Genomic DNA, 26,915 nt, shown 5'->3' with positions numbered 1-26,915 from the left:
GAGGTTATAGAACTGCAGAATTAATGATGAGAAAAGTGAATGGAGTCGCCGAGAAAAGGAAAGAAGTAACTGAGCAGCGCAATTTTCCAAATTAAGAAGGAAGGGTAATCTTATCATGTCAGAAATGAATAGTCGATTGACTAAGACTGCTTGTCCGCTGCACAGTGTTCCAAATTGAGATAGATAATTTTAGTTTTATCCGCACTGTATTATGATGACTATTACACGTTTACTATGTCACACTACTTTTGACCAATAAAACAGTACGAAAGGACGTTTTTCAACCAATCATGGCTGCTTGTCGCACAATTTTATCGCGTCCCTAGCATTTGTTTAATTTTATCGCGTCCCTAGCATTTGTTCATTTTTATCACTATCCTAGCATTTGTTTCTTTGTTCGCCAACATTTCAAACTGCACTGGTCTGGACGTCAAAAAAACAGAAAATTACAAACCGCTCCAGTCGATGCATAGCACTTTCAAATATGACTCGCATTGGCATTCAAGAACAAGAATTAATAAAGATCACTAGCTATGCATCTTCCCTGAAACCCTATTTACAAATAAATGAAGAGCACCATTCGGAAATCCTGAATACGTTGAGGGATACACCATGTACATCAACGAGTTCACTTCTTTTACGGACACGTCCAATATAACATCAACTAAACCACTAACCACTGAAACATTCAAATTTGAAAATTGTACTTTCAATAATTGTTTCTTTTAAAATTATTCATGTTTATGTTTTATTTCATCATCGTTAATTAAAACGTTTCTTGTTTATTTCATCATCCCTAATTAAACATTTTCTAACACTCGTTTATATTATTTAGATTATGTTTGTTATAGCTTCTGCTATATGATATTATGAATAATCACGTATCAGAGATTGTTTAATACTAAGATTTATTGAAAATCATCTGCCAAGTGACGTTGATTACTGGGATCGGGATAATTGAAGTGGAATGAAACTGTTTTAATAAAAATGAAACTGAATCAACAAAGCCTTCTTGATCAGTAACCTTCAATGAAGATTCCATAGTTGGCACAACTGATATTTCTGTGGCCAGGAGGAAAAAGGTTAAAAAAAACTGATACCAAGAAAATAGCTAATAATAACACACTACTGCCATCTACTAGCGTAATATTTGTAATGTTGAGATGGTACAAATTTGAAGACAGTTTTGTATTTTCGTAAGTCAGTATTTTATTGTATTGCAGTACTTCGTTACTTCTAATCTTTATATACTTTCTTCTAATCGTGTAATAGTGAATTAAATCCCACTCGAGTTTTTATTTTCTCTAGATAAATCAAAACCTCTAGTGAGATTACTGTTGATAAATGATTGAAATAATTCTAGTTTTATCCTTTACATGTGCAGAAATTTTATTCGAACAAATGTAACTTTTCTTTTTGTAAAGGAATTTTCCAGTGTTATATTTGTTAGGATCAATTTTCTGCACATTTAAAGGACAAAACTAAAATTCTTTCAACCATTTATTATCATAATACACTGCTCTCTTAAACTGACTGAGTATATTGGGAATTAAATCAATGACTTTCCCTAAACACGCTATGAAAAGTTTCAGATACAACAATTTTTATCTCGGAAAGGAAGCAACAACGAGCAAAATTGTATTGAACTTTTTTGTTTAAAATATCTCAAAGAATAGCCCCTTAAAATTAATGACATTACTTACGCTTCACTCTGTATGTACATACACACAATGAAATGTTCTAACGAATGCCAGTATAACGAAATATTCAGTATTGCAAAATTATTTTCTATTCCCTGCATTTACCCGATATAATTCGTAAACTGATGCATTTTTAATTATTGGAAATTTTGTAAACATATCTGACAACGAAAACAAATCAACTTCAATTATTGTTTCCATGGCAACGGGAATAGTTGAAACATTATTTTATTAAGTACCGCATACACGCAAATATTTATCGGAGACTTATCTGTACAACAACGCCATATAGTGCAATATAATATAAAATACTGTATATCCCTACTTGCTGAAGAATTATTTTACAATATATAGGCCTATACTTGGGATGTACTATAAGCAGTAACATGAGCTGCTGCCAGGAAGTCAAAAGGAGAATAGCAATGGCAAAGGAAGTTTTTAATGGAAAAAGAATCCTCTGTGGACCTTTAAAAGGGAACGAAGGAAGAGACTACAGTAGTGAAGTGCTCTGTATGGAGTGTGGCATTGTATGGGACAGAAACATGGACATTATGACGAAGTGAAGAGAAACGACTAGAAGCATTTGAAATGTGGATTTGTAGAAGAATGGATCGTGTGAAATGGACAGACAGAATAAGAAATGAAGCTGTGTTGGAAAGAATGGGCGAAGAAAAAATGATGCTGAAACTGATCTGGAAGGGAAAAAGGAATTGGTTGGGTCACTGGCTGAGAAGAAAGTGCCTACTGAAGAATGCACTGGAAGGAATGGTGAACGGGAGAAGAGTTCGTGACAGAAGAAGATATCATATGATAGACGATATTAAGAGATATGAATCATATGCGGAAACTAAGATGAAGTCGGAAAATAGAAAAGATTGGAGAATGCTGGGTTTCCAGTGAAAGACATAACATCTCTTGTCCTACGAAGTGCTTCATAAAAATTGAGTTTTGTACTTTGCCTATGCTCTTCTTTAAACTTTTTCAGTTCAAGTGCAATACAAGTTCAGCATTTTATTTTGTTTAGCCTAAGGATATTTCTCAGACCTACGTGCAAAATATGCGGAATTTACGACGTAATTAGAATTAAATGAACAAGCATGTCTTTTTCTTTAGAAAAAAAAAGTATTTTGATGTAACGCAATTTCACTATAACGTAGCTAGTAATTTCAGAGGTTCAAATGATATCGTAATACTGGTTTTTACTGTTATATATTGTATGGAGTTTTCCGATTAGTTGTTTACCCAAGCTCAACGTATGGCATAATACGTCGGTTTTCCTTTTAACGGTTTGTGCATGATGTACTCCAGCAAAGATTTAATTTACGAATGTTGTACCCGTATGCTATCTATACTTGTTTTTTTTTTTAAAGATGGGACATGATAGGAGCGTTGCGATCGGAAAAACAACTGAATGTCACATAGTGTGGTAGGCCCGTTGTTATGGTAACAACGGTTGAGTTGCCAAACTTACAGTTCGCACGTGGCGAGTGCTTAATAGCTGTCTTGGCAACATTTATTGTGCACACAATGTTAGCATTGGTACGTTTCGTCTTTGATTCTCTGTCGATTTTTGTATTGTTTTCTTGCCTTCGCGTCAATTGTCAATGAATATTTTAACATCAGCCATCTTAACGACAATTGCTAACTTCCATCAACTGGCAGCGTGGTAGTCCATATTGGCAACATGGCACTGTAGTTCCAAGCTCGGCCGCTTAACTGTCATGTCCCATCTTAAAAAAAAAAACAAGTATAGGCCTACAACATTTTTCAATCTTTGCTGCAGTTGATTACAGAAATCGATCTTTTATAAAGGAAGCACATAAATATTTGCGTTAACAAGCGATTGACAAATTAACTAGAACAAAAGTCACAAACATGTTTAACAGTCTGCCAGGTTTGAACCCAAGAACCTGGGTTAACCGTTAGAGCACGGAGGACAAGCCCTCTGGTAATATCGGTTTGATTTGTTGTAGGTTGAAAGTGGATGTCCTAATAGTTCTTGGAATACCTTAAGTAGGGGTGTGCGTGTCATTGCTGGAATGCGACCTTGAATACAGTGTTTATTCATTGCCTGAAATTTTGTGTTTGTTCGTTACATCTTTATGTTAATGTCTTCTACGTTTGAAATTGAGCAAAACTGTGTTCTGCTGTTTTGTAGTTGTAATCCCCTGGTAGAGGGGAAGAGAAGGCCTGATGGCCTTATCTCTACCAGGTTAAAAAAAAAATAAATAATACGCGTGTTTCAGAATTATTCCTAATTTTCAGATGTGATAGGGGGCATGTAATTAAACATTTTTTCTTAATAAAGTAATTTTCTGAAATTCTTCCGTTTAGAGATAATACGGTAAAAATCAAAACTCATAATTATTGACTTTATTATCGCCATAGCTGTCTCGTAAGAGTCCCATACACGCAGAGACTTTATACTTAAGCCCGGTTCAGACGGTGCGTGTTTCTGTGATGGATTCCAAGGTGGCTGCGCGGATGGCTAGCCTGCGCTCTGGTGGCTCCTTTGATGGCTAGCTTGCTGGATTTCGAGGGTAGGTTCCTTGCTATTTTTCGTGATGGTTTGCAGGCTGGAACCAAAGATGATCATATAATATCACCACTGAAACCATGTCGCCATGTTCGTTGTTTTCCAACTAAACCTGTTTTTTTTCTATATTCTTTAGTTTCTAAGAAACAACAATTAAATATCGGACTTTAGCTGTTTTGCACTTATGGCTTAATTACTTTGTTACGACATTTACTACTGTTAATGTAGGACTTCAGCTGTTTTCCACTCACGGTTTAGTTTCTTTTTGACCATGAGTGTTGGCAACAGATGAAACAGCAGATGATTTTCCAATTTGAACTGTGGAAAGAGCGAGCTCCGTGTGAACAACTACCGTCACCGTAGCCAACACGGGAGCCAGCAAGTGACCACGCAGGGCAGCCATCAGCGCAGCCGCCTTGGAATCCATCACAGAAACTTGCACCGTCTGAACCAGGCTTTACTGTATAAACCTAAATCCTTAGGCAAATCTCCTCGTGTATAGGCGAAAAGTATTAGAACTTTTGGCCTTAAGGTAAGTCTCTAGATTTCAGTGGCTACTTGAATTTGTCTGACCGTAGCGCTCTCCAAATTAAACGAGAGAAAAATGAAACATAAAAAGAAAATATACTGCGAAATTTCGTCATTATTTCGTTTTAAGCTAGTCTCTGTAGGGAAATGGCGGCAAGCTATGAAGGTACAGATTTAAGAAACTATTCTCATGCATTTCTATGAACGTAGAAGCATTAAGAAATAGTATTTCTCGACTGATCGCATTTGTCTCCAAGAAATTATTGATCTCAATGACTTCTTTGTGAACTATAATTTTAGTCTGAGCGCGTATGGACAATCATCCAATTCAGACATAGGCTACCTCCCGGAGGTAACTCTGTACAGGTAAGTTTCCGATTTGCGTGTATGCGGTACTTAATAAAATAGTGTTTCAACTATTCCCGTTGTCATGGAAACAATAATTGAAGTTGATTTGTTTTCGTTGTAAGTCATTTCATATGCGTTTATAAATTTCCAGTAATTAAAATGTATACATTTTCAAATGCCGAATTAACAGACATGCATATGGCATATGGAACAGCTTATGGCATTGTTAATGGGGCTACGGGAATGCTTAAAAGTCAAAATTCTTCATCGATTGTATTATCGACTATGGCTGTTTCTAATAAAATTATGTTTCAGCTATTCAAGTTTACATGGAAACAATAATTGAAGTTGATTTATTTTCGTTGTATGTCACTTCAGATGTTTATAAAATTTCAATAATTGAAAATGCAACAGTTTACGAATGTTGAATTATCAGACATGCATATGGCATATGGAGCAGTTTATGATTATGTACTAATGAGGTACGACGAATTTAAGCAATATATTCAACACTACTTTACACGTTGAGATTCTTTCAAATCCTCATTTATTTCATATCGTTACCGGTATATGTCGATACGGAAGCATTTCCGGAACTTTTTTATTGGGGAAAAATGCTTCATTATGTGCTCTCTATCACATCCGAAAATTAAGCATAGTTATTCTGAAACATTCTATATATAAACTGGAAAGAATATTGTGAAAGTCGGTTGAAAGTGCAGAATTTTAAACTGCATTTATTAGGAGCAATAGATTCTTAGGATTCCATTTAGCAAAATTAAACAATTTTAATCGATGTCATGCCATGCCAGAAGAATTGTGTGTACATGAAAACCATCTTCACCCAACCAGTCATGAGAGAGAATGGACGAGTCTCTTTGTGAAATGAATAGCGTGCTGGAGCTATTGTTACTGAAGCTGTTATGCAACGTATGTATTCGAAGTATGTATTATATTTTCAGACTTAATTAAATTTAGATATTAATATCTTTTAGGGTAAAGCACACTACGAATGGTATTTTAAGCTCATTTATTGAAAAGAATGTTATATTCGCATAACCTAAATTAAGTATTTTATAATGCGTGGTTACGATCCAGAATGCGTAAGAATTAAACTTTCACGGGAAAAAACATTTAAGAATTTAGTTTCTCTTATGATTCTTCCGATTATGTGTACAGATTTTCCAGTTGTTGGCACAGTTTTACATTTTTTTTTTTCATCTGATATTTGATGTTGTACTTCATGGTACCTTGAAAATGTAAACATTTAGAATTTGTTGTGGCCAGTAGTAAGCTACATTTTTTTTTACAAATGGCGGATACTTGCCGTTCATCATTCACCCTTACCAAGCCAGTTGTGTAGACCAATTTACCGATAAAGTCGTTGCCCAGGGTGCGCCAAAAGAGGCTGGTCTACGCTACACCCGCGACGAGGTGAGATGGTGGTGGTGGAGATTTGCCCACTAAATATGTTTTATTTTTTTAATTTCGAAATTATTTAGTTTATCAAAAACACGCTATTGCGTATATAGAACATGAAGAAAAAATATCATGTTCATAGCATCAAAATTGTAAGAGACTTTACACTTTGAACATGATGAAATGTGCTGAAAAAAAGTGTAAGAAAATATCTTGTAAACTTTGCTTGGAATTTTGACGTAATTTTTATGCTTTCAAGCGCCGCACAATACTGAAACTTATTCACCATATAAATAAGAGATGCTGATTCACTTTTCATCCCCCCCCCTCCTTCCACAAAGTGCTATTTTTATGAAATGATCAAAATTTCTCCCGTTGCCCCCTTAATCAGCTTGAAACACTCCCAAGCAGCGAAATTTCCTAGTTACCTATAACTAGCATGGTGTAAGATCACCGTTTGAAACTGTACAGGGTAATTTCAAGACAAGGGACATAACCGTTTTTATCTGGAAGGGAACAGTCTTCACTTTCTGATGGGAAACGAATACGGACCGCGGGATTGGTAGGCAGAAACTTTGAGAAATGAAGATATTAATTTTATACATATCATTATATTATGATTGCCACATTTTGGCAGATCATAATCTGTCGTAGTTAGGAAACGAATCTAGACAACTCATTTGTCTGTTTACATAATAGTTGTAGTGCGCAGTAACCATAGTAACGTGTCGGCACGTGTCTAGTGTCGAAATGAAAATACGAGTGTAGCATATTGAGGGCGCTTGGTTATGTGGGACGCTAGACTGCCGGCCAGTTTGTTAGAGTAAGTTGATATAAACATAGTTACACAGCTAGCACCAACGAGTTTACCATATGGAATTGTTGTACTGTTTACACTGTGTTCCAGAAGTCATGGTGGAGTTTCAGAGGATTATATTTGTTGAACGAATAGAGGTAGAAATGTAATATTGGTGCCAGATGAAAATAAAACTCTCAAAGTTTTTCGTCTGTAAAGTTTGGGCACTGAAGGAAACAAAAGACGGTAACATTCGAACAAATGCAATAATTTTCATTGTTACAATTAATTATAGAAGATGAATGTCCAAAGAAAAGTGTAATGTGTTTTGTGGCTGGATAAATTTGAATCTGTGACTCGTGTTCGACGGGAATTTCGTCACGTATTTAACGAAGAATCACCACGCGAGAATAATATTCGTCGTTGGGATAGACAGTTAAAAGAGACTAGAAGTCTATTGGAGAGAAAGTGTACTGGAAGACCATCGACAAATGAGGAGCTTGGTATGAAAGTTGGACAACTCCACTTTTGCTTTTTCACAGGAGAGGCGAAAAACGAGATCCTTGGAGACCAATGTCACGTACTAGTGTTAGGCGTACATTTTTTAAAAACATTCTCATGGGTCATAGAAATATTTTTTCAGTCTCAAAATGTGATTAAAATTAATATTCAGGTCGAAATTTAAGTTTAAAACGTGGAGTTGTCCATCTCTGAAACTAAGTCATGGAGTTGTCTGTTTTTGAAACCAAACGAAGCCATTTTTAAAGTGGAATTGTCTACTTTTGAATCTAAGTCTCTTCTAACTCGGATTCAAAGCAAATTTACTTAAAGTACGGTAGTACTTATTCATTCACAAACCGATTATATAAACAATTAGCCATGTTGGATTCGCGATGCATGATGGGAAAAGGTGGTACGAATGCGGGCTTCTCATTGGCTACTGAAAGAATTGTCCTAACTTGAAACCAAACCACAGTGGAGTTGTCTACATTTTGATTCTAAAGCACAATTAAGTGCTATTTTCGCTCTGTTCTTTCCGTTTTTGAACCTAAACAGTTCCAGAATCGCATTCAGCACACAAAATTCTATGAGAAACAATATCTCGAAATCGCAAAAAAAAAAAAAAAAAAAAAAAAAAATGGAGTTTAATTTCGATACTATCCTCCTCAAATGATGAAACTGTAGAAGCTATCCAAAGAGCATTTGTTCAGAGTCCAAAGAAATCAGTTCGTTAATGTGCCCGACAATTAGGACTACTGAAAACAACAGTTGATAGAGCTCAAAAGAAACGTCTTCATCTGACTGCTTATAAACTTCAATTGTTACATCACAAAGTGTGAGTTTGCTGTGGATAAGCTTAATGAAATTGACAACGACGAACAGTTTTTAGGTTGTGTGCTGTTCAGCGATGAGGCCACTTTTCACGTTTCTGGGCATGTCCACTGACACAATGTAAGAATATGGACAAATGAATCAGCACATGACTTCGTTGAGCATTCTATTGTCGTGTGGTGGTTCTTCGTTAAATACGCGACGAAATTATTCACGTCATACACGAATCACATTCAAATTTTGCCAGGCACAAAACACACTGCACTTTTCTTTGGACATCCATCTTGTAAAATTAATTGTAATGATGAAAATTATTGCGTTCGATTGTAACTTAGAGACGACAAACTTTGACAGTTTTATTTTCATCTGGCACAAATATTACATTTCTACCTCTATTCATTCTATTCCATGTAGCACGTATGGGCGAATCCAGAAATGTATATAGAGTGTTAGTTGGTAGGCCGGAGAGAAAAAGATCTTTGAGGAGGCCGAGACGTAGATGGGAGGATAATATTAAAATGGATTTGAGGGAGGTGGGATATGATGATGGAGACTGGATTAATCTTGCTCAGGATAGGGACCGATAGCGGGCTTATGTGAGGGCGGCAATGAATCTGCGGGTTCCTTAAAAGCCATTTGTAAGTAAGTAAGTATTCATTCAAAAATATAATCGTCTGAAACCCCACTATGACTTCTGAGACAGAGTGTATATTTAAAATGAAAATTTTTATAATAATGTATATTGAATTGAAGTACTTGTTCACAAATGATCAAATTATAATAGCGAACTCTGAAATTAAATTACAGACTGCAGTACATAAGCTATGGCTACTTACAAAAGATTACAATCTAAAAATGTCTATCAATACAACTAAAACGATGACAATCCATGGAACCTTTAACACAAGAACGAAAATAGTTATTGATTCAGAAAGAAGCGAGCAGGTCTGCACATTTAAATACTTTGGCTGCATTATTTCATACTTGGAAAACATAGATTTAGATGAAAATTTGTCAAAATATCAATATACATATGAGGAGATGATTTAAGTCCGTGCCCATTTCTTTTAGGGCTCATCCTGACATTTGTCTTAGCGCCTTAGGAAATCCACGGAAGACCACAGACAGGTTGAGAGGAAAACCTTGAGGCACTTTAAATAGAAAATTGAGGGAAAACCACTTAAAAATTTTGTTTCGATGGTATCTTGATTGACCTCAGAATAAACCTTTCATGTCAAAATGTTAACACATTTTTGTATTGTGTACTCGAATATGTCTCGTCAAAAATGTTAAAGTAATCGCTGGACACAGAAATGTCTGCAACAAATTAGACGGGGAAGCCGCGACCCGCAAAGGGCTGTAACGCTGAAAGAAATTTTGAGACAGTCTGTACATTCAGAAAACAAAGCGGAAATTCGTGACAGTTGTCTTCAGCGAGGACTTGTCTGAACGTTTGTAAAAGGAGTTGATTTTAATAGTTCTGAAGCACATTTCTGGCATACATTAATGTACAGCTTCCTGTTTTGCTGTCATTATTCTCTGCATTGTTTCGCATGCTGTTACGTTGTCATAAATTGTATTATAATTATTGCGTAAGCCACGAAAGTTAGAAAGTAAACTGTTTGTTCGGGTTACAGGCTTTTTTTTTTGTCGGTCCAAGTGTTGTTCTCAGCTGACCTTAGTTCCTAAAATATTTCAACTACTTGGGTACATAATTATATTGGAGTGCAAGTTGTCCGTATTGCGTATAACGTCCCCCCCCCCCACTAGACATATTTCTTCGCGTAGCGTTCTCGGCTGCAAATCCTAAGAAACGGATTCGATTTTTATTAGGGGAGTGGGAGTTCATCTTGTCCCAGTGGCGTAGCCAGGAATTTAATGTGTGTGTGGGGGGGGGGGACAAATTTGGGAATATCACTTTGCAAATTTGCTCATAACTTACATGCAACATATTTAACGGACAATAATAATATAAGGATTCAGAACCATAGTGGGCCAAGCGCCATTTACTAAAACCGTAGAAAACAAGGGTTAAAATGAAGTTATCACCATAATTCAATGGAAACATATAGCAAGTAATATAAAGTATACACATTAAAACTAAATGATATGTCAATCTGCATCAAACTATGCTATTCACTTGACTTTAACCCTTGCTTTCTCCGTTTTTAATAAATGGCGCTTGGCCCACTATGGCTCTGAACCCTTCAATTATTGAATAATTTGGATAATTTCGAGGGAAAAATTGTTCCGGGGCCGGGCATCGAACCCGGGACCTTTGGTTAAACTTACCAACGCTCTACCAACTGAGCTACCCGGGAACTCTACCAGACTACTACGAAATTTAAAATCAATTTAGACTCCCCAAAAGTTGTTATAAAGCAAAATCCATTCTCCGTCGTTGTAGAGTATATCAACAGGCGCCGATCCTAAGTAAATTACTTAATCTAGTTATTTTATTTTTTGAAAAACAATGGTCAGTTTACAGCAATGTGTCAGTAAAAGTATAAAGGATTTGCTATTCTAAATGTTGACCATTGTCGGTAGAAACAAACATCTTCATCCTTAAGGGTTTTAAGAATCTGAATAAACTTGTTCAGTAGTAAAAGACTTCATATGTAAAAGTGTAATAATAATAATAATAATAATAATAATACTAATAATAATAATAATAATAATAATAATAATAATAATAATAATAATAATAATAATAATAATAGTAAATAGACATTAATAAATCTTCCTACCGGACTGGGCGACAAGATATTTTTACGATCCTATTTTCTTACTATACAAAATGCAGACTAGCTCTTGTGATATTACAAAAATATAATTATGCATTAGAGGAATTCGGATATTCAGTCTTTTCTCCTAAACTATTCTGTGTTTGGACAATAGTATGAGGACTAAGAAATAAACATTCGAAAGAGACATGTCCTCCATGTCGTGTCTTGCTGTAAAAAGTGACGCAGAGTATAGACGGGACTCGAACCCGGTGTCTTTGATGACGAAGCTCCAAATGGCCAAGAGTGTTTTATGCTCAGTTTTGTGGTAAACGTTCGCGGTCACGCACGGGAGAGGCTGCGTGTTGTTGTTCACCACTCTCTGTTACTTAACACTGAAGTATGGGCATGGAATTTGTGACCTTGCAGCTATTACATTACAAGCGCATCCATCGTAACGTGGTGGCCACTGAGTTATGCATATGGTCAGGTGTACGATTATCTGGGTCTGTGGATTTGGCTGGATTGATGATTGATTGGACAGCTACTGATTCGCTTACTGAATGATTGAATTGACTGTTGAATAGGCTGACAGATTGACTGACTGACGAGTTAAATGACTGATAGGCTAACGGAATGACTGACGGGCTAAATCACTGATAGGCTAACGGACTGACGGGCTAAATAGCTGATAGGCTAACGTACTGACTGACGAGCTAAATGGCTGATAGGATAACGGACTAAATGGCAGATAGGCTAACGGACTGACGGGCTAAATGGCTGATAGGCTAACGGACTGACTGACAGACTAAATAGCTGATAGGCTAACGGACTGACGTACAGGCTAAATAGCTGATAGGCTAACGGACTGACGGGCTAAATAGCTGATAGGCTAACAGACTGACTGACAGACTAAATAGCTTATAGGCTAACGGAATGACTGACGGGCCAAATGGCTGATACGCTAACGTACTGACTGACGAGCTAAATGACTGATAGGATAACGGACTGACTGACAGACTAAATAGCTGATAGGCTAACGGACTGACGTACAGGCTAAATGGCTGATAGGCTAACGGACTGACGGGCTAAATGGCTGATAGGCTAACGGACTGACTGACAGACTAAATAGCTGATACGCTAACGGACTGACGTACAGGCTAAATGGCTGATAGGCTAACGGACTGACTGACAAACTAAATAGCTGATAGGCTAACAGACTGACGGGCTAAGTAGCTGATAGGCTAACGGACTGACTGACGGGCTAAATGGCTGATAGGCTAGCGGACTGACGGGCTAAATGGCTGATAGGCTAACGGACTGACTGACGGGCTAAATAGCTGATAGGCTAACGGACTGTCTGACGGGCTAAATAGCTGATAGGCTAACGGACTGACGGGCTAAATGGCTGTTAGGCTAACGGACTGACTGACAGACTAAATAGCTGATAGGCTAACGGACTGACTGACGGGCTAAATAGCTGATAGGCTAACGGACTGACGGGCTAAATAGCTGATAGGCTAACGGACTGACTGACGGGCTAAATGGCTGATAAGCTAACGGACTGACTGACAGACTAAATAGCTGATAGGCTAACGGACTGACGGGCTAAATAGCTGATAGGCTAACGGACTGACGGGCTAAATGGCTTATAGGCTAACGGACTGACTGACGGATTAAATGGCTGAATTGTTGTGGCATACGAACATTTTGACGTAAGGTATTCAAATAACATTATTTTTTTCATAAAATTAATATATAATTTCTTTGCATGAGTCTGGGATAGAAAGATCTTAATTACATATGCGATATGAAGAAAACAGTTCGAAGGAAAAACTGTATACAGTATGAGAAGTAAAAATTCCTTCAGTTTCAAACATTCTGAAGATGCGAATGTCCGTAAAGTTTTGAAATCTGTTGCATCACCGCAGTACTTCCTCTCTGCTCCAACACAAGATAGTATTTTAATAATCGAAGTAGTGTTTAAACAAGATGTGTAGTGAAAGTGCATATAATGCGTTTTTCCTCTCGCGCTGAAATTCAAGCTACGCGCTTTCTCCGTGGATCCTTGCACCTTTTCCTAATTCAGGAACGCGTCGTGTTGCTCTGTGGTTGACTGTTAGTTAATTTCACCGGCCGAAATGTCTCTGCGGTCGTGGAACATCTCGTGTAACTAAACCGCTTCGGTACGGCGGAAGGTCTTCGCCATGGAAACCACACAGTTTCACTTTGTTAGCGTGTTCTTCCTAGGATGTAGTTGTGTGAAGAAATAAGTCCTCATTGATTGTAAATGATTGAATTGACAACTTATTTTGTACTGTTGTTATTTAACGACATTGTATCAACTGCACGGCTGTCCAGTGTCGGTGGAAAATTGGTGAGGTGAGTCCGAGAATTCGTTTGGGATTATCTGACATTCGCATTACAGTTGGGGAAAACCTCGGAAAATATTTCAAACAGATGAATCACTCGCTATTGCCTAAGCTACCCTTGTCTTACAACAGGAGCGGCTTTAGGCCTACATACGAATATTTGTTGTACTACATGTAGTTATATCGTGCGTTTAGTATTGTAAAACACCGACAAAATAAATAGGTCTCTATTATTTCTTTCGAAAAAAAAATTCATATTAGATTAACTCTGAGAAAGGAATATATGCAGAGTCAACCGTAAGTAATGTCATTAATTTCAGGGGGTTATTCTTTGAGATATTTCAAACAGGAATTTTTCTCGTTTTTTGCTCCCTTTTCGAGATAAAATAGTTTTATAAGAGACATTTCATAGCGTGTTTTGGGAAAGCCGTTTATTTAATTCCCAATATGGCCAGTCAGTTTAAGAGAACAGTATTTTATGATAATAAATTATGGAAAGAATTTTACTTTTGTTCTTTAAATGTGCAGAAATTTGATCCGAACATTTAAAGGACAAAACTAAAAATTATTCTTTCAATCATTTATTGTCATAATACACTACTCTCTTAAATTGACTGAGCAGACGGGTATTGGGAATTAAATCAGTGACTTTCCCAGTGACAAGATTTTAAAACACGCTATGAAAAGTTTTTATAAAACATTTTTTATCTCGAAAAGGAAGCAAAAACGAGCAAAATTATATTAAACTTTTTTGTTTGAAATAACTCAAAGAGTAACCCCCTGAAACATTACTTACGATTCACGCTGCATAGGTATATATAATTATGGTTTATTTAACGACTCTCTCAACTGCAGAGGTTATATCAGCGTCGCTGGTGTGCCGGAATTTTGTCCCGCAGGAGTTCTTTTACATGCCAGTAAATCTACTGACATGAGGCTGTCGCATTTAAACACACTTAAATGCCATCGACCTGGCCCGGGATCGAACCCGCAACCTCGAGCATAGAGGCTACATATTACTCTAATCAGACTTCAGATGCATACAAACAGTTGTTCTTCCTCTGACACGTATCGTCAAGTGAGATGTACTGCCTGATAATAGAGGTACATATCAGCCAAAACCTCAGTCAGAGGCACACTGTAACATTTACTTTATTTTGTGCGAGATCGTGCGTATTTGCTTGTTTTCCGCACAGAACCAATACGCGGTAAGTGTGAAATACCACATTCAGTATTCCCAACGTAACACACATAACAATTTCCCTCCTCTTACCGCTTAAGCGCGACATTCATTTTACTGCTGTAGGCTTTTAACATATTATTTTTAGAGACGTTTAACATATTAATAATTATAAATTGGGAACTTACCACTGCAATTTCACCTAAATTGCAATGTTAATTATTGTTTTTAAATATTTGCAAAAATTAAGTAAAGTCTACTACTCCACGAAACTTATTGCATTCCTGATACAAGTAACATTAAGGAAGCCGTGAAAAAATCAACAATATTCCAGATGCCGATGTTATTACTGCAATATGTTATATAAATAATATTGTTAAAATATTAAAATGAAAACTAAATCATTACATAACCTTACCGTTTGTTTTAAGTTCGCATTTATAGACTGTGGGGAAAAAAAGACATACGTATATCACGGCCTGCTGGAGTATAGTAAACACAGAAAACATTTTATAGCAACAATGTCGAAGAAAGATATTTTGGTTTTCCGAAGTTGCCGTCATTAAACAGAAACCAAGATGGAGATTTCATTGCAACTAATTAGAAATTCGTCTTTCAGGTATGTAATAAACGATCTTCGCACAAAATAATGTACGATACACGAGCGGTATGTTTGTTTTCATGTTCTCGGAAATTAAAAAAGCTCAACTACGTTTCGCTTTTTCAATCTTTTCCTCGAACATGAAAACGTCAACATACCGCTCTTGTAACGTATATTACTATTTTCAAACTCAGCATGAAATTACAATATCACTCCTCTACATTCTGTGGCGCTTTCTACCTTGAAAGAATCTCGTACAGTCCGTGGTCAACATAATGCGGACCCTTCGTTTAAAGCTGCTTGTACACGATCATATTTTCCTTCCAATTCAACACTTTAGAAGAAAACCTGTCAAAGATTTTCATATTGCTAAACATTTGACAAGATTTTAAAACATGTGCTTCGAGTTCATTGTGACCTATATTGATCTAGCTACCAAATATTACAATATAAATATGTAAATTCTTTGGAGAATAACTAGGCTATACAGAACAATATTTGTATTATCATTTTTAGTAAATTATGTTACGACGCTTTATCAACATCTTAGGTTATTTAGCGTCTGAATGGGAAGAAGATGATAATGCCGGTGAAATGACTCCGGGGTCCAGCATCGAAAGTTACCCAGCATTTACTCATATTGGGGTGAGGGTATACCCCGGAAAATCCTCAACCAGGTAACTTGTCCCGACTGGGAATCGAACCTGGGTCATCTGGTTTCGCGGCCAGACGCGCTAGCCGTTACTCTACAGGTTGTGACTTGTATTACTTAATTGCACGGTACACTAAAACAACATTACGATAGCATGTTGTTTTCAAACAAAATGTTTATATTCGTTTCCTAAGATATAGTGACAGAGGAGTAGCCCTCTTGGATATAGGTTAGTATCTTCTTCATTCAAGAAAATACATGTATTGGTACTTATCTCTGCCTTATAGTTTCCTCATTTTATTGTGATATTCTACAGAATTCACTGCGTGCAGACATGAAATAGTAATTCGCAAACAAATTTTCTCTGCAAGGACGCCAACCTTTTTGCGGATCTAGGCACCATAATATTTTCGAACGTTCCCAGCCATTTTCCCCGAATAGCCGCTTTTCCGAGAGTACTTTCTCCTGAATATCAATTTATAGAATCGACGTTCCCGAAGGCAACTTTCCGAAGCCAAGTCCCCGAATTTAAGTTGATATTCACTTCGCCGATTGTAATTCTCGGAAATACACAACAGAGACATTTGTTGACAATGACCATTTGTTGCCAGGAAACACACAAAAACCATTTTCTCATTTAATAAGTAAGTTATCAATAACATGACATCATTATGTTGTAAATTAAGAAGTTACTAGAAATATGACAGTTCACGCTACCATTATACCTCAGGACGTAGAGGGAAGAAGCTCCTTTTGGATGGTTACGTATATTTGAAGAGAAGGAATGAGTCAGGAAACAAAATTCATTGGGATTATAATAAGGTACAACACTTGGACATAACTTCACTTTATAAGGTGAGGGATCACCAGAATTCAATTCTTCCATAGTTTTCAATATATTATAATAAAAGTATATGATGATATATTTTACCATTTTTATGTGCCATTCAGGAATTTGGATTTCGGAAAAACAAAAATTGGCACATATGCATTATAGGGGCCAATCTCCTTATCGGTTAAATGGTATGAATGCTACTATCGATATGTATTATTGTTATAATCGACATAAAATACGTTGCCAACTTCTAAATTAACAGTCGGTTTTATAGTCGCGACGCTGTTATTCCCGGCGTGACTCCTCCTCTTTGTTTACGTCTTCGGAAGTGAAGGCTCTATAAAGTCTAGGTAGGTAGTATCGTTCGCCATTTTTGTTCTTTCGTTGTCGAGCTAACAGACGAGGGATCTATTTGCCGTACCGTTAAACATTATCATGTCGTAGCTCCTATAATAATAAATCAAACACACGTAATTGAGCAAATAATTGCGCGGCAAATAACGTCCTCGTGTACTTTCTGCGAACGCCAACGAAAGATCCAAAATGGAGGACGATTATATTAAGTATTTATTGAGCCTCAGGAAATGCATGACTTCTTCCTCAGCGAATTACAAGACGCACACGTTTAAATGTAGAGCGACGGGACTATATATTGTTGACTTGTAGCCTACTTCAAAATGGAAATAACGATAGTAATAGTAAAATATATTTTCCCTGGACCAAAAATATAATAGAAAGTGACTGAAATCACATCAGTAGTAACAAACTGTTTTTTTTTAATACGGTAGCATTTAATGCTTATCGAATATCGAATGCTAAAAACGCTAATCGAACCATTACTTCCGCTGACTTTTCTTTTTTACGTATAATGTGTGATGGGTAGCCCCTATAATGCATCCGTTTCCAAAAATTAAAGAAATCGGGAAAATGTAAGGAGGGAATGCGGATTGAGGAATATTGATTTCGAGAAATATATTGTTCGGAAAAATGGATATTCGGGAATTCGGATCCAGTAGAATGTAAGGTAATCATTTTCGAATCCCATTGATGAATTCCTTCAAAGAATTGTCAGGTATTTGATAAATAGAACATGTTTTTTTTTTTACTTTCAGGACAATCAAATACTTTTAAAACGTTGTGACTTCACAATAAAACTTTTTTCCTTAAAGTATTGAAAAGTGTTGTGAACCATTGAATTGAACGAAAATTTGATCGTGTACAAGCATTTTTAGATAGCATAGGACATCTCGCTGACATCTGCAAGATTCGAACTCACGACCTGCTTGTCACCCATGGTTAAAATAGCGGCTGAACCGGTCCGTACTTAAAAGATAATTCATTACTTACCTAAAATTGGAGAAGAGTTCGCAGTGTGAAAACCGGCCCAACACTTCACCGTGCACTAGTTCTACACACGCGGTTTTCTTATTCACGAGTTTTATTGGCAGACCACTTTGAGGTTGAACATGTCCACACAGTAGAAAGTCTTGCAGCAGACTGACTGGAGAGGCGTGGGGAATTCTCCAGGTGCCGGCTGTGAGAGCAAGAGGAGGCAGAAAATGTATCAAACAGCATCATTCATTCTCTTTTCAACAGCCATCCGTTCCCAAACTGCAGGCGTCATCGTGAAACATTAATTGATGTCTTATAATGCATGGGAAGTGGAAGGTTTTTCCGCTACAAATCCACCCTCTTCCCTCGCTGCGTTCGATTCCTTCTAGGGAGGATGGCATTTATCCATTATTCTCTGTATGTGTGTCCCTTGCCGTGTGTTTTATTGTGTTGTCTGAGGCGTTGACCTTATGTCATGTAATGTAATGTAATGTAATTTATATTTATTATTAAGTTATATGTACACTCACAAAACGCAAAAAATGATGAAAAATTAGAATTTTCAAAATATAACAATTTTAATAGAGAATTTTCTCCCCTTTAATTTGATATAAGAATTTTCGATTTATGCCTTATGGTTTTTCAAATGTCGCATTTTCCAAAATTCTGCGTCATCAGCCATGGTCACTTCAACGAAGATCACTCCAAAAGTAATGCACAACATTTTTTTTTAATTTATTTTTTATTCCAAACCTTTGCAATTTATGGAGGTCATAGATATATCCTTCCCCCTTGTATTCAAATTTAATTTAAGTCGTTCCCTCGTGCACGCTACTAAAGAGTGGCTTGGACGTGTTGATCCAGACTTTTATCGTGCAGGTATACAGGCCCTCATTCCAAGGTGGCGTAAGGCAGTTGAAGGGTGCTGGGATTATGTGGAAAAGTGACGTATTGTTCCTGAAGGATGTATCTACATTCTATGAAAATAGCAAATCTGTAGGATAAAAATGTAATTTTTAAATATATATTGTGGATTAATTTTGGAGTGATCCTCGTAGCTGTCAATCCCCTCGTCCAGCATTGCCTGTAAAATAAACTTCTTGGTAGTCCCAAAATAGATGCATAGATATCAGGGCATGATCATTAGGTTGAAAACACGTTTTCACATAATGAAGTAATTTATAATATTTTACTGTTAGTCACAAAACTGTAAATTTGTATGTCAGTAATGTTGTACGTCATTTTAATAAGAGTCCAGAAGTAGAAATTAAAATTCTGAGGAAGGTGGACATAAACCCTGGGACAAACACCATCGCAGGAATTGTTGCATCAATGAAAAATAAGGACAAAAATGCCAAAAAAAAAAACATTTATCACCTGAAGTTAAAACAAGGCGGAGGTATTTGAGAGGCAGAAAGAAGCTGAAACTGGACCGACATGAAGCTGCTTAAGGGGTGACATATGATGATGGAGTCTTCTAGGCTCTGAAAGTTTGTGGCTCATTTCCTGTAAATAGTAATTTTAGAATATTTAATTCTTTTAAACATGATATCTCAGACAAATATGGTGATACCAAGAAGATATTTGTGTCATTTTGAAGCTTGAACTGTCTCCTAGTGCCTGACAATGAGTAAAATAACATTAATATAGTTAATAATCATCTATGGTTATTTTACATGATTTATGCAACATAAAATATTAGTATAAGTTACATACATGGTAATATTTAATTAATGTATATTATTTTATTGGGTTATATTACGACGCTGTATCAACGTCTCAGGTTATTTAGCATCTGAATGAAATGAAGGTGATAATGCCGGTGAAATGAGTCCGGGGTCCAGCACCGAAAGTTACCCAGCATTTGCTCGTATTGGGTTGAGGGAAAACCCCGGAAAAAACCTCAACCAGGTAACTTGCCCCGACCAGGATTCGAACCCGGGCCACCTGGTTTCGCGGCCAGACGCGCTGACCGTTACTCCACAGGTGTGGACTTAATTAATGTAAATGAAAATAAAAAAATAGCTCTATGTCAGGCACTAAAAAATAGTTTTAGCTATAAAACAATGAAAAAAATGTGGCTTATCTTAAAAACTGCATGATCTATCTTGCTTCAAGTTGTATGTCAAAATTATAAACAAAATAATTTTTATAAACAATTTAGAGGTACCATTCTCAATTGCATAAAAATTTTACAGAGCAAAATTATGCAAAACAAAATTTTTTTATGTAAAGGTGTACATATACCTTAAGTTCCATGCAGGCAATAGACAGTGTCAAACTCAAACATATAATGGTGAAAGAGTAGTGGAACGGAGAAAAATTCTCTCCGGCACCGGGATTTGAACCCGCGTTTTCAGCTCTACGTGCTGATGCTTTATCCACTAAGCCACACCGGATTCCCATCCCGATGCCGGATCGAATCCTCTCAGTTTAAGTTCCACCTCTTGGGTTCCCTCTAATGGCCTACCCTCATGCACTGCGTCATAGATGTATGACAGTGGGACTATGTCCACACATTGTATGTGTATACATATTGTATGACGCAGAATATCTGCACGGAAATATCGTATGTACTTCGGTACATCATAATAATATATCAAACATATAAAACTTACATACTACGTAATTTGGCCTATATACTACATATTTTCAATATTCATATTTAAAAATTCGTCAATGGATTAGAATGGACCTATAACTAACGATTTATATATCTTGTTTTAAAACATTTAAAATTAAAGTTTTTAACATCTTTTGGCAGTCTGTTAAACAATTTCGGGCCCAGATATACAGAGTGAAGTAATGTCGTTAATTTCAAGGGGTTATTGTTTGAGATGTTTGAAACAAAAAGGTTTAATACAATTTTGTTCGTTTTTGCTTCCTTTTCGAGGAAAAAAAAAAATGTTTTATGGAAAACATTTCATAGTGTGTTTTGGGAAAGTCATTGATTTAATTCCCAAAAAGATCAGTCAATTTAAGAGAGCACTGTATTATGATAATAAATAATTGAAAGAATTTTAGTTTTGTTCTTTAAATGTGTAGAAATTTGATCCGAACAAATGTAAGTTTTCATTCTGAAAAGGAATTTTAAAATGCAGCATTTGTTCGGATCAAATTTCTGCACATTTAAAGGACAAACCTAAAATTCTTTCAATCATTTATTATCATAATATACTTACTTACTTACAACCCGGAGGTTCATTGCCGCCTCACATAAGTCCGCCATTGGTGCCTATCCTGAGCAAGATTAATCCAGTCTCTACCATCATATCTCACCTCCCTCAAATCCATTTTATTATCATAATACACTGCTCTCTTAAATTGACTGAGAATATTGGGAATTAAATTCCCACAACACGCTATGCAATGTTTAACATAAAACAACTTTTTATCTGGAAAAGGAAGTAAAAACGAGCAAAATTGTATTAAACTTTTTTGTTTGAAATATCTGTAAGAATAACCCCCTGAAATTAATAACATTATTTACGGTATAGAGTGGAAGTAATGCAACAATGCAGATTTTAGCAACTTATTCTTTGAATGGTGTACAACAAAAAAATTATAATACCGTATCAGTCCCAAATGAGTACTTCGCGCAGAAAAAATAATCTCCTAAATGTTAACAGTGTTTAACTCGATAAGTATTACCCGTATGATTCTGATTTTTACTCTTATCATTAGAGAAACTGATAAGAAATTATTTATCCCTTTGCATTTTTTCAATAAACTGGACGGTTTTCTGCAAATTAGATAAAAATATTAACACATACCGTTATTTCCTGCCATTAGGAAATCTGGCAACCCTACTGCACTGACTAAGAGATGGATTGCTGTTATTCAGACCTGAGTTCGTGTGTGTATTCGTGGGTGAGCCGGTGATGCGCTGTTGCCAAACCACGCAGACTTTCAGCCTAATTTTCTAGTTAATCATATACTTAATTACGAAATGCATAATAGGTTTATTTTATTTCTTTTAATGTATTCTATTGCCTCTTTCGATTTGCACAGTTTTATCACTTCCATCCTGTGTATAGCAGTTTTGCGTTTTACTACGCACAACAGATGGCAGATTAACTTTATTTTTGGACCTAGTCTGATAAATAATATGTTTATCACTTCTTAAAATCTGATTGTCAGAAGTAGCCTACTATGCATAAAAAGTCATACAATAAAAATGTATAAATTTTAAGCAGTGTAAATACGTCAGTTTATAAACAAATGGCCAGCATGATACTCTATTATTATTATTATTATTATTATTATTATTATTATTATTATTATTATTATTATTATTATTATTATTACAGTTACTCCTTATTCGAATTGTATTTTTTTAATAGCAATATTTCTTTGGATCTTTTATTTTCACTCCGAAGTAGGATACCATATTTAACTAAATATTATTGATTATAAATAGAATAGTTATAGTGTTGACTGCAAGTACTACTGCTTATGGATTTTTTTTTAAAGTTAGATAATAAATTATTGAGGTGTTTTACAAAAATTCAAAATTATATTAATTTATAATTGGCTCATTCTCGAAAAAGCCGAAGTTTGTGCTCGGGAGTGTTCTTGAAAAGGTAAAAGTAGTAATATAAAAGTGAAGGCAATATTTTTAGGAATCCATTTTTCTGTTAGAGAAAAGTTTACAAAAATAATTTATACTTATATTTTCTTTTTAACACAAAATTATTCATTAATGTTAGGTGTTAGGTTGGATAATAATTGAAGGAGTGAGAATGAGACAGACCAAAGGCACACTTAAAAAAATGTTTTTTTTTTGTGCGAGTTCATTTCTTATACATATGAAGAAGCTAGCAGTAGAATATTATAAAAATTACTCAACAAATAACATAAGACGTATACTCCGAAGAAATAATAAATAAGACACCGCACTTAACAGTATTGAACTTAGAAGTTTGTTGTGTGACTTAGGACTATTATCATTCTCACCCCTTTATTAAAAATTGTATAGTTTCGGGCGGGAGTAACGGAAGAGGAGACCCGAAGACTACTACCGTAGCTTGAGGCTTGTTATATTTACCACTCCTGTTCTATGAATATTGTCTGAGGAATATAATTTCGAAAATGTTGCCCCCTTTTATTTAAACTAAGTAATTGAAAGAATAAGTGTATGATCAAAGACAAGTTTTGGTAATGCAAATCAACTTTCAGGTATAACTCCCTGTAAAGTTAATTTGAATAATTTCGAGGGAAAAACTGTTCCGGGGCCGGGCATCGAACCCGGGACCTTTGGTTAAACGTACCAACGCTCTCCCAACTGAGCTACCCGGGAACTCTACCCGACACCGATCCAATTTTTCCCTCTATATCCACAGACCTCAAAGTGGGCTGACAACCGTCAAGCAACCAACATTGAGTGCACACTAACTCTGTGTGACTTAAATTGTGGTTTTCTGTTACGTACAGTGACGTGTATTATGCAAATCAAGGTTTCAGGTATAACTCCCTGTAAAGTTAATTTGAATAATTTCGAGGTAAAAATTGTTCCGGGGCCGGGCATCGAACCCGGGACCTTTGGTTAAACGTACCAAGGCTCTCCCAACTGAGCTACCCGGGAACTCTACCCGACACCGATCCAATTTTTCCCTCTATATCCACAGACCTCAAAGTGGGCTGACAACCGTCAAGCAACCAACATTGAGTGCACACTAACTCTGTGTGACTTAAATTGTGGTTTTCTGTTACGTACAGTGACGTGTATTATGCAAATCAAGGTTTCAGGTATAACTCCCTGTAAAGTTAATTTGAATAATTTCGAGGGAAAAATTGTTCCGGGGTCGGGCATCGAACCCGGGACCTTTGGTTAAACGTACCAACGCTCTCCCAACTGAGCTACCCGGGAACTCTACCCGACACCGATCCAATTTTTCCCTCTATATCCACAGACCTCAAAGTGGGCTGACAACCGTCAAGCAACCAACATTGAGTGCACACTAACTCTGTGTGACTTAAATTGTGGTTTTCTGTTACGTACAGTGACGTGTATTATGCAAATCAATGTTTCAGGTATAACTCCCTGTAAAGTTAATTTGAATAATTTCGAGGGAAAAATTGTTCCGGGGCCGGGCATCGAACCCGGGACCTTTGGTTAAACGTACCAACGCTCTCCCAAGGTCCCGGGTTCGATGCCCGGCCCCGGAACAATTTTTCCCTCGAAATTATTCAAGTTTTGGTAACTCTATTGAGTTGCTAAGATACATAATATGTGAACCGAAGAATGAAAGGTGCATTTAAAAAAAAATGTAGAAAATTTCATTTTCTAACACTGACTTCCGATCAGAAGTTGCGCTCGGACGCGGGTTCGATTCCCGGTTGGATTGATTACCTGGTTGGATTTTTTCCGAGGTTTCCCCAACCATAAGGCGAATGCCAGTTAATTTATGGCGAATCCTCGACCTGATCTCGTCAAACACTATCTCGCTATCACCAATCCCATTGACGCTAAATAACATAGTAGTTGATACAGCGTAGTTAAATAATCAACTAAAAATATTAACACTGACTTTCAACTGTTTTCGCCGATTGTCAGTTGTTTCTCACCAGATACCACACGGCAGAAACAGCAAGCGAGCGGTTTTGAAAATGGCAGGCATAATTCAGTATGGTATTTTAGGTTGGGGAGGAATGGCAAAATCGACTCTCCATCTTTAAATTTGCTCCAAAAAAGAATTATCAAAATTTGTCTATATAAACCTTTTGATTACCCAACAAAATTAATTTTTCAGGAATTTGGTGTATCAAATCTAGAACAAATTTATAAACAAACATTGCTGATTTACTTCCATAAAAACCACAATAAATTTAAATTTGATCCTCACGAATACCGTACCAGACAAAATTACAGTTTCTTTCTAAATATTCCGAAATGCCACACAACTGCCGGATTAAAACACAGCAGAAGTTTTGGACCCAAAATATATAATGAATTAATTAGAGCTTACCCTGAGCTAAGTACACTTAACTCACATAGATTTAAGAAACAAATCATATTAATTATTTAATTGTTTAAGCTAATTGAGTTAAAAATTGATACTCTAATATTTATGTACTTTTGTATTTTCTATTTGTATATAGACCCTATTATTACATGCTGTATTATTTCACCACTTATTAATGTTATTGTGCTCAATGAACTCTCTTAATTTTGTGATATATTTTGTATAACTGATCTGAACTGCGCCCGAACACGAGCTTCTGCTCTTTCGGGCTGCAATGACTAATGTAGCTCAAGTGTAAAGTATTAAATAAATTATTATTATTATTATTATTATTATTATTATTATTATTATTATTATTATTGTTATTACTTTAAAAATGACTGTTTTTTGTTGAGAAGCGCACACAAATCAAATTGCTTCAAAAACCATGTTATTGACAACTAGTATATGAGACAATTAAGAAAGAAATGTACTTGAACTGGGGGACCTCTCGTTCTTCAGTCGAATGCTCTACCACTGATTTATACCGCCGTTTCCTTTTATTGAGAAAAAGTTTCGCTGTTACAATAAGGGGAATTGTCTCTATACCAGCATTGACGAACGGCTGTTTAAAATAGTGTACGACACACATGTTAAAGGTAATTTTATTTTGTTTGTGGGATTGCTTCACTCGGCTTCGGCATCGTTTCGCAAACATCCCTACTCCCAGGATGAAATGTCATTTTAACACTTGTATCGTAAATAACTATTACATCACAATAGTCCCTCTAATGGACCTAATGAGAAGGTAGAAAATAAGACGGGTTTTTATTCTAGTAGGCTAATGAATGGTTTACTCAATCTCGGGTTTAAAAATGGAGAAAATATGTGTAGAGCTATACATTCACTTGTAGAAAGAAGAAAACCAATATATTTTACCATTGAAATACACATTTATATGCAAAAACAAATGCAAGTGTAGTCGACGAAGATAAAATTGTGAAATAAAATAACTTTCCATACGTGTCAGAAAGTATATGCAAGTCATACCTAGAGTAACATCTTCACTTTCGACTAGTTGAAGTTCTGTGCTTAAATTATATTGCTTGAGAAAAAGACGAAAGCAGAGGAAACTTCGTGCTTGAATTGTTTATTACGCTGTATTTCACACTACCTCAATGAGAAGTAATTTTGTTGCTGAAACAATTGAAGTACTCCCACGCACATACACGAAGCTTTCGAGAGGTGTCTTTAAATCTGAAAAGAATTAAGAAAATAAGGTCTTAAAAAGGCATTTAACGAACAGCTGTCATTGTTATGCGCGTAAAAATGGACATCACATTGATGAATGCTTCCTAATGAAACCAAGTACGTAATAATACATATTATACGACTTTCTACTGTTTTCTAGGGCGAGTTCAAGAGACAGAATTCAGTTTGTCATCTAAAGGCGTTCAAAGCTTTCTTTGTAGTTTAAGTAAATGCTGCTTTTTGGATGTGAAACACGGGAGCTAACGAAATAAATAATTGCTGAAAGACACCCATTTCAAATTCCTTCTCATCTTTTCTTCTTTTTCTCATGGCCCTTTTTTCCCCTCATCTTTTCTTTATCCTCAT

General features: G+C 36.1%; 2 protein-coding genes across 2 annotated transcripts in view; one reads left to right on the top strand and one right to left on the bottom strand.

The window, feature by feature from the left end:
- The window catches only part of LOC138704635 (probable basic-leucine zipper transcription factor J), a 53,815-nt gene extending 35,300 nt beyond the window's left edge, over positions 1 to 18,515 (bottom strand). The window contains exon 1 of the mRNA XM_069832722.1: positions 18,370 to 18,515. The gene's annotated coding sequence lies outside the window, so the exon portion shown is untranslated. The remainder of the gene's footprint in view (positions 1 to 18,369) is intronic.
- Positions 1 to 26,915, top strand: part of Setd3 (SET domain containing 3) — a 130,637-nt gene that overhangs the window by 60,328 nt on the left and 43,394 nt on the right. The gene's annotated exons all lie outside the window — the stretch shown is intronic.

The sequence above is a fragment of the Periplaneta americana genome, chromosome 8 (genome assembly GCF_040183065.1).
Source record: "Periplaneta americana isolate PAMFEO1 chromosome 8, P.americana_PAMFEO1_priV1, whole genome shotgun sequence".
Lineage (NCBI taxonomy): Eukaryota > Metazoa > Arthropoda > Insecta > Blattodea > Blattidae > Periplaneta > Periplaneta americana.
This window is presented reverse-complemented; position numbering and strand designations above follow the sequence as displayed.